At 34.5% G+C, this 13,706-nt stretch overlaps 1 long non-coding RNA gene across 1 annotated transcript in view; it reads right to left on the minus strand.

Moving 5' to 3' along the window:
- Window positions 1-1,720: 1,720 nt before the first annotated feature.
- LOC140484493 (uncharacterized) overlaps window positions 1,721-13,706 on the minus strand; it is a 72,535-nt gene continuing 60,549 nt past the window's right edge. The window contains exon 3 of the long non-coding RNA XR_011962195.1: window positions 1,721-2,026. This is a non-coding gene — a long non-coding RNA (uncharacterized lncRNA). The remainder of the gene's footprint in view (window positions 2,027-13,706) is intronic.

Below are 13,706 nucleotides of genomic sequence, written 5' to 3' on the forward strand. Positions count from 1 at the left end.
ACGTTTATCATGATAAATGTTTAGATAAATGTCAGAACTAGGAAAAAATAATGAGGATAGGAAAGTGAGTATTATTATGAACTAAACATCGAGTTAATGACATTTGGTATAGGAAGTCATTTTGTCGCAAAAAACTAATAATTCTGTGATTATTGATCATTGCCACCTACTGTTGGAAGAAAATAAAACTATCTCAAAATGAAACTAAAATAAATATCATTTTGGAGGTCACATGATTTGAAAAACGGACATTGTCACTTAATGTGACATTTTAGCTGAAGAATCGTTCTTCCCCCCTCCCCCCGCCACCCCCATGTGTAGTCCTATCAATAATTTAACATTTAGCTTAAGTTGAACTAAATAACAAATGGATATTCCTCCATTATTTTCTTGCACACAAAAAATTAAAAAAAAAATAACATGAAAATGATATCGCTCTGCAAGGAATAGTTCCACAGATAATAAGTGTTCATATTGAATTAAAATGTCACCATAGCTGTAGGAGTGATTTCCCCTGACAAGGAATGAAGATTGAGGAGATAGGCAGAACTCAGGCAAGTGGAAGATGTTTACTCATGCCTCAATCAGTTAATGCAGGAATCATCCCCCGAGGCAAATCTAGGAAGGGAGATCGATGACACACTGTAACGTGTACAGTAAAAAACAGTATTTTTACACACCTTCTGTATTACAATGTCCACACGCAATGTAGTTACAGTCCTTCCCTCATTATACAGACACCCGATCCTGTAGAACAACTAATCTTGGATGAACATCGCTATGGATAGCCCGAGCTTCCTATTGCTTCATGGTGTTTTACAGGTTTTTATAATCTCCAGGCCTTGGGATCTCTCTGTGCATTTTATTTCCTCAGATTACAAAATTAATTGTTGCAGTCCTTTGGGCCTCTCACTCTGCCTTATTTGCGATTCTCAAGAATATGTAATTAGAAACTTTTTAAATGTTCTGAGCAACGTTAGTGGGCAGCATGGTGGCACAGTATTTAGCACTGCTGCATCACAACGCCAGAGACCCGGGTTCAATATCCCGCCTCAGGCGACTGACTGTGTGGAGTTTGCACATTCTCCCCGTGTCTGCGTGGGTCTCCTCCGCGTGCTCTGGTTTCCTCCCACATTCCAAAGATGTGCAGGCCAGGTGAATTGGTCATACTAAATTGCCCATAGTGTTACCTAAGGGGTAGATGCAGGGGTATGGGTGGGTTGTGCTTCAGCGGGGCGGTGTGGGCTTGTTGGGCCAAAGGGCCTGTTTCCACACTGAAAGTTATCTATCTATTCTCCAAAAAAAGTAACTATTTCTGGCAATCAAACCCTGTCTATTTCCCTGATAGCCGCTGTGGAAGTTAGCTGGGCTCTATCCTGCAGCTGGTGTTTATTCATTCACTGGGAAAATTATTCTTTCATTAATGAAAGTCAGGGTTAGTCATTTTTCTGTATGCCTGCATTCTCTTATCACTATCTGGTATATCACTGTCTGGAATGGCATACTTATGGACTTGGAGTAGGATTGTACAAAATATTCTTTTTTAAATATTCTTTTTGTTCGTCTCATTTATCTCCCCTCCACCATTTTGTGTTTTAATTCCAAGGCAGGCTGCTCGGGGCTTCCCTACGGCAGCAAATCTACAAGGATTTCAGCACTAAAATAAAAATTATCATTCGCTACCATTAGGAAACAGTACCATGCAATAGGTTTACGTCACTGAGACTTAATTCCACACTTAAAGCCGACTATACTGGATTTGATCAATGATTACATATTAGATATAAGTAACATTTAGTGTTAAAACTAGTCACGGTAAATTTAAAATGATTATAAATGTCATATTACAATCCGTCACATGTAGAATTGAACATTAATTATTGGAGTCTAAAACAATCAGACGTATCTTCATTTGTAAGGCGAATATGAATCCAATGATTTCTGTGAACATTCAAATGAGAAGGTATCAGATATTTCCTGTCAGTGTTGGATGAGGAATCATTGCTTGGTTTGTGGTTGTGTTGACCTGGAATAAAAGATATTTTTTTCTTTGTAAAATTGGCACTACAAAATAATTATTAAATTGAAATGTGAATCTCACGATATTTGTTACAAAACCAAACTTGAATTACTGTGTGATTGTTGGACTAACAATGAATTGGTAATCTATTTTAGAACACTGACACATTAAGTGATTCAATATTCCCAAACGGGTTTGCTGTGATATCGATTACATAATAATTAGTATCAGTGAACTGAGAGTTAGAATGCTGGCATGATGTTTTGGAAAATATTTTCGATATGCATTGATTATTGATCATTCAATATTCTCAGATAAATCTGCAATCTGTAATTGCTGTCTCAGCTTTTCTTCTGTAGAAATACAATATATAATCCATGCAACTTTTCATGTCATCAATATTCAGACATTTGTGTCGACATTACAAAGAAAATAAATCGACAAGGAACATGGGTATCATAGCAAAAAACAGTCAACAACATTTATAGAGGAAATTTTTAAACATTGTCTCTGAGTGAATACATAAAAAGGTTTAATGGGGATCTGTTGCAATGTATTGAGCCGCATTTACATTTTTCGCACGATGATTGGGGGAACCTATCAGAAAACTCGCCTATATTTAGGAATTCCTTTATCTCAAAACATGTTACTATCAGCATCCTTAGTCGTAAGTGAAGTCTATTTAATGGTGTGGGAATGATGTGTGTATATGATAAGAAGGAATCTCTTGCATATATTTGGGATGGTGTGAAAGCGTGATGTTTGTTGTGGTTATTCATCTTGAGAACAATACAATACTGACAAAAGATTTTGCACTGAACAGTAATTAGGTGGCCTTGAATCACATCGTGTGGCTTTATGTCCAGTGATTAATTTATTTCAAGAGCTTTTCAATAGCAATCATATTTTCCATGATTTGTAAAATGATTAATAATTTTGTGACAAACATCCACATGTGGTCATGAGCTGGATTCAAAGAATCCAATGTGTTGGTGTGAAAACCCTTCATTATTGACATTTCCAAGCGAGGTGTATAATGCTCAGGCACTGACTGGAAGTCAAGGTGGAAGAAAATCTGATTCACCCTGGAGCTGATTGATTCTAACTGCTGTTTGATTGAGGTTCATTGATTTTGTATTTGTCCCGATTTCTCTGCCTGTAGGTGAATTTACAACGTCCAATTTCTGTCCAAGGGTCACTTCACATCACTGGAGAGTTAAAATATAATTCACATATTGTGATAACAATGAATTTTCAATTAAAGTTTGTGTTTTAACAAACAAAACGATTTGTTGTTTTCCGGGAATTTACATTGACATTGATTAGATATTTATTAAGATAGATAAACTGAGAATTATCATCGAGTTGCAGGATTGTTGAATTGTTCAACCACAGACTTGAGGGTTTTATTTTTGGAATGATTTGGAGGCGCCAGTGTTGGACTGGGCTGTACAAAGTTAAAAATCAAACACCAGCAGTTCATTAACCAATATGTTTATTTTGAAGAACTCGCTTTCAGAAAGAACCAGCGTTCATCAGCTGTTTGAAAGAGCAGCGCTCCGAAAGCTAGTGCTTCCAAATAAACATGTTGGACTATAGCCTGGTGTTGTGCGATTTTTAACTTTGTTTTTTGGAAGGAATATTTTCTTTATTCAAATATACAGGCTGTTCAAGAGCTCTATCGCGCCTTTCGTGATTTTCTTTTAGATTTTCTCATGTATAATTCACATAATTTTCACTGTAATTAGTATTTCAAATTTCCATCAGATCTAAGATGAAACGAGGACCAATTAATGAGTACTTCCATGAATGGAAAGCACAATAAATTCACTTTACAGAGGCAAGATTCAAATGTTATCTGAATAAGCAAATAAACATTTTGAATGGAAAATATCTGAAAATGTTTACATTCAAATTTGAATGAAGTCAAATTACTTCTTTTTGAAATACATGGCCTGAAAACCTGTTTGAAAACATGAACAAATCAAGACTATCAACATGTCTTGCTGTCAGTGTCCTCGGCCAATTTTCACAAAGAATAAACACCACTTTCAGCAACAAGTATCATGTGTAATTACTAAATTGAAAAATAAGGTGATAGCTCTTGTATTTATTGGCAAGAATGTTTACTGTGGTTATTGCACTCAGTAAAACTAAGATCAAGACCAATGGCTGTTAGAATCATTGGCCACTCGTAATGAAGAATAAACACTGCTTTGAGCAACAAGTATCATGGATAATTACTGAACAGAAATTTCAAAGGACACCCATTGTATTTATTGGCTGGAATAATGACAAGATGCTTACTGTGGTGATTAATCTCAGGTAAAATAAGACAATTACTGAGATTATTTCCTGAACAGTAATTAGATGGTAATGAAGACCATTGTGTGGCTTCATGTATCGTGCTTTGTGTGAGCATTGCTTTCAATAACATTGTGATATTATACAGTGTGCAGCTAAGGTGAGTTGGTCATGCTAAATTGCCAATAATGTTCATGGATGTTTCAGGTTAGGTGCATTAGATCTTGTTAGAGTGGTGCTGGAAAAGCACAGCAGTTCAAGCAGCATCCAAGGAGCAGTGAAATCGACATTTCGGGCAAAAGCCCTTCATTAGGAATACAGCCTGTATCCCTGATGAAGGGCTTTTTGCCCGAAACATTTATTTTCCTGCTCCTCAGATGCTGCCTGAATTGCTGGGCTTTTCCAGCACCGCTCTAATCTAAACTCTGATTTCCAGTATCTGCAGTCATTGTTTTTACCGAGGTTCGGTGCATTAGTCAGGGGAAATGTCGAGTAATAGAGTAAGGGAGTGTCTGGGTGGGTTACTCTTTGGATGGTCAGTGTGGACTGTTGGGCCAAATGGCCTGTTTCAACACTGTGATAGAATCATAGAGTCATAGATTCTATGAATCTATGATTCTATGATTTTGGATTAAATTGATATGAGTGCTAAAGATACTACTTAAAGTCAAAAAAATCTTTTAAGTTTAGCAAGGTACATTGAAGCCATCATGCATGAAGTGAGATAAGTGTGTGTGTGTGTGTGTGTGTGTGTGTGTGTGTGTGTGTGTGTGTGTGTGTGTGTGTGTGAGAGAGAGAGAGAGAGAGAGAGAGAGAAATTAAATGTTCAAATGAAAACACGCCAATAATTTCACAGCATATCAATCTTACATTCAATATGAATAGGTGAATGGAAAATAAAAATAAATTTCTGACAATTCATGAATAAGTAATAATTAGAAAATAAATTTGATCAAAGCACATACCGGTATTTAGATGAACTGCAATGTTTAGTTACAAATGTAGGTGATCAGCTGTCCAATGAATAACATGAAGTTGCATTTGGTATTTTGCTGAAGAGGAATTTCGACTGTTAATACTTTCCTCTTTATACTACCGGAGAATAGGGATTTATGTGCTTGAAATGTTTGAACTAGTTTCCTTTAAACAGTAAAACAAATCATGATTATCATGTCTTAGACTCTTCCATCTTTAAGGTTGCAACATCGTCAACTATTTTTCCAAGGAATGTAGAACCAGCAGAATTAGATGCATCATTTTATTAGTGAACTGAAAAAAATAAATAGGAAATATGGTGATGATTGAAATGAAGAACAGATTGAAGAATATCTAATGTTGTTTTGAAAAGCAGTTCAATCTATAGTCAGATATGTTCTAATGAAATTTCCGAGTTGCACTGACACATCTCCGCTGAATGTGGAAATTGAAATCATTCCTCCTGATCTTGATGTAGAGACACTGTCAGAGCTCCACAAGGACCCGTCATAATGTTACCATCCCGGAAGGGGAGATGAAAAGTCACATGCTTACGGCGGCAACTCAAATGAAAATTAATCAGATGTTTCTTGTAATTATTTGAATGGGAATTAATTGCGTATTTCCTGTGTGTAATGAACTGACAAAGCGAATTAGTAATTTACAGTAATGATGTAACAAACCAATAAAGACTTTAATTAAATATGAATCTCGTGATTATTCATTATAAGAAAAAAACTAATCATTTGATCAGTGTACACTGATGAACGAAACTCAATCAATCCAAAAGTTCCATATGTTCAATGCAGTTTGTCACAGAATGAAAAGAAAATTAATATGCAATTGCAACATAAATGATTAGGAAAATAAATTAATTGGTCACTCAATGCGGTTGCTCATCTGAAGACAACTTCCCTTCTTTCCAGAAATGTTCAACTTCCCAAAGTTCAAAATGTCCTGTGACTATTTCATGAAACAATAAAGAGATGTTAGTTCCTTCTGTTGTACTTCAAACAGTTACAAAAATTTTAAATGATTTTGTTCCATGAAAAGTGATTAACTTGTATTGTGTTTATAAATACAGTAAATGTTAACATTGAAGTTAAACATAATTAAATCAATTCAACTGTTTCCACGGTTAAAATAAAAATTGGTATCCACAATGCCCACTGCAAAATCTTTACATTATTTAATTTATGAGCCATAATTTTGTAGTCATACCGTGAACTATATTGAGCAACGATTAGATAATAGCAGCAATTGAATTGTCAAAATTATATCATTTCATTTAAGAATACTGAGAAATCTCAGTTAATTATTTCACTGAGCAATGTGGAGAAACAACCAGGAATTATTCTGATGAAAATAATTGCATTTCTCTGAACGCTTCAGCTGAGATTACCGTGAACATTCAAATGAGCAAGTATCAGATATTTACAATGAGACATCGAATGGGAAGTCATTGGTTCCATTATGGGATCGTTCACCTGAAAAATAAATTGATTTATGCATTGTAGTGTTCGTACTAAGAAACAATTGATGCAATTAAAATGCGAATCGCACTATATGTGTTAGAAAGAATAACGCCAATAATTGTGCAATTATTGTCATGGCAGCGACTGGAAAATTACGTTATAATCTAAAAAAAAAGATTCAATATTTTAAAAGCACTTTGTTGTGATGTTGATTGGATATTCATTAAGATCGGTAAACTGAGAAATTTAATATAGTAGCTAGCTTTATGGATTCAGAAAAATGAGCCATTCAGTGATTATTCAGCAGAATTGCTTTTGGTTCAAAAATGCAGGATTACAAGAATTACATGTTTCCATCCATTGGTTTGCTTATTGAGATGTAGCTTTAATTTACAACTTTTTGTTCATGACCAATGTTTAGACATTCATGTCAGACGTAGGAAGTAAATAAGTAGATCGGGAAAGTGCATATTGCAGTGAACATAAGATACAGGGAGCTTCCATAATTCTGTGATTATTGTACATCGATAAATAACTCGGGAGTAAAAAATAATTAGAAATCAACATGTTCAAAGCATTTTTTTTCTTGTAACAAATTGAAAGAAATCCTTATGCATTGCACATGGTTTGAAAACACATCAGTCACCAAAACCCCAGTCAGAAATAAAATCAAGGTCATAATAAGCATTGGTTTAAGATAATAAGACCCTTATGAAGAGTATTCTGCTCAACAGTAATTAGAGGACCTTGATCATCTTCATGTCATTCTTGCAGAGAAAACTCTTTCATTATTCATAAAGAGTTAATATTGTAAATATTTTGACATTTGTATCAGAACTAGGAAGAAATTGAGAAGCAATTCACATGATTATTTTCGTGAAAGAAACTCAAAATAAATTAAATTTACAGTGCCACCTTTCAGTATTTTCTCTGCATAAGCAGATAAAGGTTTTTAATGCGCAAAATCAACAGGTTTTCACCTACAGTTGTACTAAGCCGAAATAAAATTATTTTATTTTGCGATACTTTAACTGAAACCCTGATTGACCAGCTGCTATGTATGTTGATGTTACCATCCTCAGTCATTTGCAATAAAGCATGGTTATTGGTTTTAGCTAAATAATTTGTGTGCAATTACTGAACCAAAATGTAAGAAATCAAATGCATTTATTGGATGGAACTGGCCACCAAATGTTTATTGTGACTCTTGTTCTCAGGAACGATAAGAGACTTACTCCGGTTTTTCTCCTGAGCAGTAATTAGATGACCAGGAAGACATTTGTGTGGCTGTATGTGCCCTATCGTGTGAGCATTGATTTCACTTACATTGAGATATTTTACTAATATCGGAAGGGTTTAACATTCGCGTTTTAAAATTCTGAATTAAAGTCATATTTTCTTTTTAAAAATTATGGGAATTCCTTTGTGAAACATTGATTTAGAGATGCTGGAGTTGGACTGGGGTGAGCAAAGTTAAAAATCACGTGACACCAGGTTATAGTCCAACAGGTTTATTGGGAAGCCCTAACTTTCAAGGTGCTGCCTCTTCATCAGGCGATCTTCATCTCTTCATCTGCTCGGACTAGAGAATAAGGATTGGTGTACGTGAGGAGTTGGAATGCACAATAATGTTGTGTTAAGTGTTTATTGAATCTCTTCTGCAGCATGAAGTTCACAGAATAAACAAAATGTGAGCATTCATGAGCTGACTGGAAGTAAAATCCTGTTGCCCACCATATGAATAATACGCGAATGTATTTTGAATAAATAAAATGAATTTCATTACTTACATCCTTTAAAAATTTAAAAACTGCAGTGTCTTCAAATCTAAAATTTAGATATAACATAATATAATGCATAATGTTATTAATGATCTGAAGATAATAAATTGCAGATTGAGAGATTATTGGAATGAAAAACAGACAGAAGCAGATCTAAAACTGGATTGAAAATCAATTCAAACTCTGCTTAGATATTTTCTAATCACCATTCTAAGCTGCTCTGGCGTATCTCTGTTGGAGAAGGGAACTGAAGCCACACGTCCTAGTCTCATAGGAGAGACACTACTAGAGCTGCACACGTGTCTTTCGTTATGTTCCTAACAAGGAAGGGTGGGATTATAATCAATTGTGATTACTCATATGAAAACTAATCAATATTCATTCCGATAATTTGGCTGGGAATTAATTGGACTGTTTCTGTGTGTAATGGACTGAGAATGAAATAGTAATTCCCAATAATGATGGTACTAAGCACATATGCTCTTACTTAGAAATTAAAATCATGGCAATTGAAAGAATGATAAATACACATATTGCTAATTCATGAAAAATATGATTGCGGAATGTGTTTAAAGTAGTTTTTCTTGTAATGAAAAGATAGCTAGAATGCTTAGCAGCAGGATGTAATTGCGAAAAAAAAACATTCAATGTGACTATTCTGCAGCAGGCAGCTCCCCTTCCTTACACACATGTATAACTTCCAACAATACAAAATTTACTCTGAAAAGAACATACGTATGTAAATTCTTCTTTCTTGTTGACAAAAAAGTCACAAATTTGATTTTTTAGTTTTAAAATTTTTAACTATTATTGTGATCATAAAAACAATAAGTCTTCACGTTGACGAAAAATATAATCAAACCAAATCAAATCAAAATACACATCGATATTCACAATAATTGGGAGAGTGAACACAACAATATCTTTTCATCAGTTAATGTACGGAGCCATAATTCCACTGTTATACCCCTGACTGGACTTATTTACTGGATCAATTATTAGATATTATAAATAACTAAATTATTAATATGCTGTCAGTGAACTGAATATTAATGAGAAATCTCACATTGCTGTTTCAACGAGCAATTTGTCGAACTAAACAGTAATTATTACTGAAATGTCTTAGATATCTCTTAATCAATGAGGCTGTTATTACTTTGATTGTTGAAACGAGTAGCATTCAGATATTTATAATGAGCATTGGCTGGAAATCAATGCTTTTTGATGTAGACCTGAAAGATTTTGTTATTATAGTATTGGCAGTAAGAAATGATTGATTAAATTATGATGTGCATCTCACCTTACTGAATATTTTCAATTTTTCTAAAAGGTTTCTGGTCCATTCTTCAATTTAACAAGGGTAATTTTGGGTCAGCATATCAGTAACTGCAAACATTTTCGAAACATCTCCATCAAAGTTATTAATCTGATAATTCAGAACGAATATCATAAAAACTCTGTAAATTTAACTGACTATATTTTTAGATTGTAGTCAAGTTCGTTCTCTACTTATTTCCTTCCTATTTCTGACACCAGTGCCTCAATATTAATTAGATTAAATGTCGTATGAGTTCGACGTTAGTTTTCTCTCAAAGATCTGTGCAGCACAGGAATTGGTCATTTGGCCCATAACGTTGTGTTGAACTAAATGCAAAAGAAACTCATCCCTTCTGCCTACTCTTGGTCCATATCCTTCCAAATTATCGAAATGAACATTAAAGAGCCTTAATGTATCCGCTTTCAGCACCAACCCTGGAAGTTCATTCCAGACAGCTACCACTACCTGTGTAAAAACAAATTGCCCCTTACATGCCCCTTGAACATTCCCCCTAACCTTAAACGCATGTCACATAGTTTTTGATGTTTCAACTCTGGGAAAAACTCTCTGACCGTCAACCCTATCTATGTATCTCATGATTGTACAGCTATCCATCAAGCATTCCCTCAGTTTCCGCCATTCCACAAAAAGGAATCTGAGTTTTTCTCGCCTCTCCGAATCCAGGCAGCATCCTGGTAAACGTCCTCTGTACCCTCTCCAAAGCCTCCATACCCTTCCTGTAATGTGGCGAACAGAAGTGAATACAATACGTCAAGTATGCCGGAACCAAAGTCTGATAAAGTTACAATATGTCTTCCTGACTCTTGGAACCAGTTCCCTGACCAATAAAGGCAAGCATGCCATTTGCCTTCCTAACCACCTAATTACTTGCATGGTCACTTTCAGGGAACCATGGTCTTGACCGCAAAGATCCCTTTGAATAATAAAGCTATTAGGGTCCTGCCATTAACTATCTGCTTTTCCTTAACATTTGAGCTTCCAAAGTGAAACACTTCACACTTGTATGGATTAAACTTCACCTTTAATTTATCTGCCCATATCTGCAATTTATCTTTTTCCTGCTCAACATTGTCCTCAACTACACTGAACGCTCTATCATCTTCAAACTTATTAACTTCCCCAATTAGATTTTAATCCATTTCACTTCTATATATTTGTATCGCAAACAGAAGGGTTCCAGTACTGATACCTGTGGAAAAAAGGCATAAAATGAGGGAAATGCAGAATTCTTGAAGAAGTGAGGTTATTTGAATGACAGAACAATTCTGATGAATAATATTCAAAGGTGTGATTTTTGGTTTTAAATTAACCCGATGTTTTAATTCTCAGTCTTCTGATCTTTATGGATATCAAGGACAAACTGCTATGAATACATTTAATGATTTTAAGTGTTGAGTTCTAACATTAATTATTATTTAATTGTTATTTCAATTCACACACCATCATGAGATTAACACTTTTGTTGAATCCATTATTTCTTAGTGCCAGTATCATAATGAAATATTAACATTCTTTTCAGGTCAACACACCTGCAATCAACCAAAGTTTTCTCATCCAACAATTATTCTAATTATCTCATTCTCTTTCATTTGAATTCTCATATTAATGGAAGGATCATTAATCAGTCTTATCAATTAAGAGATGGTGAATTATTTTTCACATAAATAATTCTTTTTTTTCCTCAACATATTGCAGAATTACATTGCAATAAGGGTTTTCTCATCATTCATAAATCTGTTATCAGCCATTTTAAAACTAATTATTGACAATATCTAATCGGTAATCATTGTTGAAATCCAATATCTCCAGCTGTAGATGAGGAACTATGTCTCAGTACATCAACTGGTACAAACAATATTGCACTCTACAATCTCTTAAGCTTAGCAAAAATAATTTTAAGTGTGGAAGCTTAGCTGGATTGAATTGGTTGTGAGCAAAAATGCAGTCTGAGGAAAGGTAACTGGCCCAAAAGTATTAACACTTACTTCTTTCCACAGATGCTGCCAGACCTGCTGAGTTATTTTCCAGCAATTATTGATTTTGTTTGTGATTTTCACCATCCACAGTTTTGTTTACATTCTTGTATCGATTGTATTTCACTTCAATTCTAACATTTCTTTATTTCTGATTATTACAATAAGAACTCAGTATTTTTCATGTTAAACATTATTTAAATTTTACGAGATTCTTGTGTAAATATACCAGAATTGACAAGTGTTTGTTCTATGCTTTTACAATAGATCTTGAATTCTTAGAAATCACAATGTTTTGAAAATGAGGGAAGTTGTCTTTCGCTGAGTAGTCATATTGAATGACTTATGCTTTATTTCCAATTCATGTGCATTACAAAGCAAGATAAGTTTTATTTATGCAGATGAATAACTGCTTCAAACATATTGACTTACTTGATTATCATGAGATCTATGATTATTTAAGGTCATTGGTACTTCGTTCCTTCATTATTAGAAATGACTAATTCTTTATATCGGTACACTACACTATGGAACTATCTAATGCAATCCTTGTCCAATTCGAACAATAAATATCTGAGTAGTTTTCCCTGTGAATAAACACAGTAAGTATGTGATTATACTCCTGCCCTTCCTGCAGGGGAATATTATGGAGGACTCCGGTAATATCTGTACTAGTAGACCAGGGGGCATGGATTCAATTCCCACCTTCAACAGCGATGTGTAAAAACACCTCAGAGTTGATTGAAAAATATCTAAGTGTCAATTGAATTGCTTTTCAGCCAACATTGTCTCAACTTGTAACTGTTGTTCATTATAATGATCACAACATCTTGAATTTCTTTGCTTCACATCACTGATTGAAGTATGAATGTTATTACGCTGCTTCTAAATACCTCTCAACTTTTAATAATTTTGCAGTTCTAAAGATTCTGCGGTGTAAATAATATTTAAGGTGAGGGGGAAAGATTTAAAAGGGGTCTGAGGGGAAACTTTTCCACACAGTGTGTTTCATTTATTGGGATGAGTTGTGAGAGGAAGGGCAGTGGCTGGTACAATTACAACATCTAAAAGACTTTTGGACAGTTTATTGGATAGAAAACTTCGAAACGGGTATGGGGCAAACACAGGGAAATGGGACTAGTTTAGTTTAGGAAAACTGGCCGGAATGCTAAGTTGGGCTGAATGGTCTGTTTCTGTGCTGTGTCAGTCTAGCATTCTACAATTCAAACTTCACTGTGATTGTTAAAGGAAAGAACAAACGGGTGTTAATTGTATTTTGTGTCCACAAAAAAGTGACATGAATTTTAAATAATTTTGTCACATAAAATATTTCGCTCTTATTGTGATTAGAAGTACAATGAACGTGAGCATCGAAGTGAAATATAATTAAATCAATTCAACTGGTTCCATGGTTAAGATAAAAATTGATATTCACAATCATTGTGAGTTTGTACATTGCAATATCTTCACATTACTTCATGTACTGAGCCATTATTACACATTTATACCCCCTACTGAATTGCACAATACTTAGATATTAGCAACACTTAGATTTTCTAAAATCTATCAGTACACTTAGAAGGAGAAATCTAATTTTGCTGCATGACTGTGCAATGCGCAGACATGAACAGGAAGTATTGCAGAGAAAAGTAGTTACAGTTCTCTGAACTCATAAGGCTGATATTACTGTGATTATTCAAATGAGCAAAAGTCAGTTTTCGAAGCGTGTTGGATGCAAAATGATTGATTCCATTGTGGGATAGTTGACCTGAAAACAATAACATTGTTGCAATGGATTAAATTAAAATATGAAATAAAATAATATATGGATCTGATGAT

This window comes from Chiloscyllium punctatum, chromosome 13, assembly GCF_047496795.1.
Source record: "Chiloscyllium punctatum isolate Juve2018m chromosome 13, sChiPun1.3, whole genome shotgun sequence".
Classification (NCBI taxonomy): domain Eukaryota; kingdom Metazoa; phylum Chordata; class Chondrichthyes; order Orectolobiformes; family Hemiscylliidae; genus Chiloscyllium; species Chiloscyllium punctatum.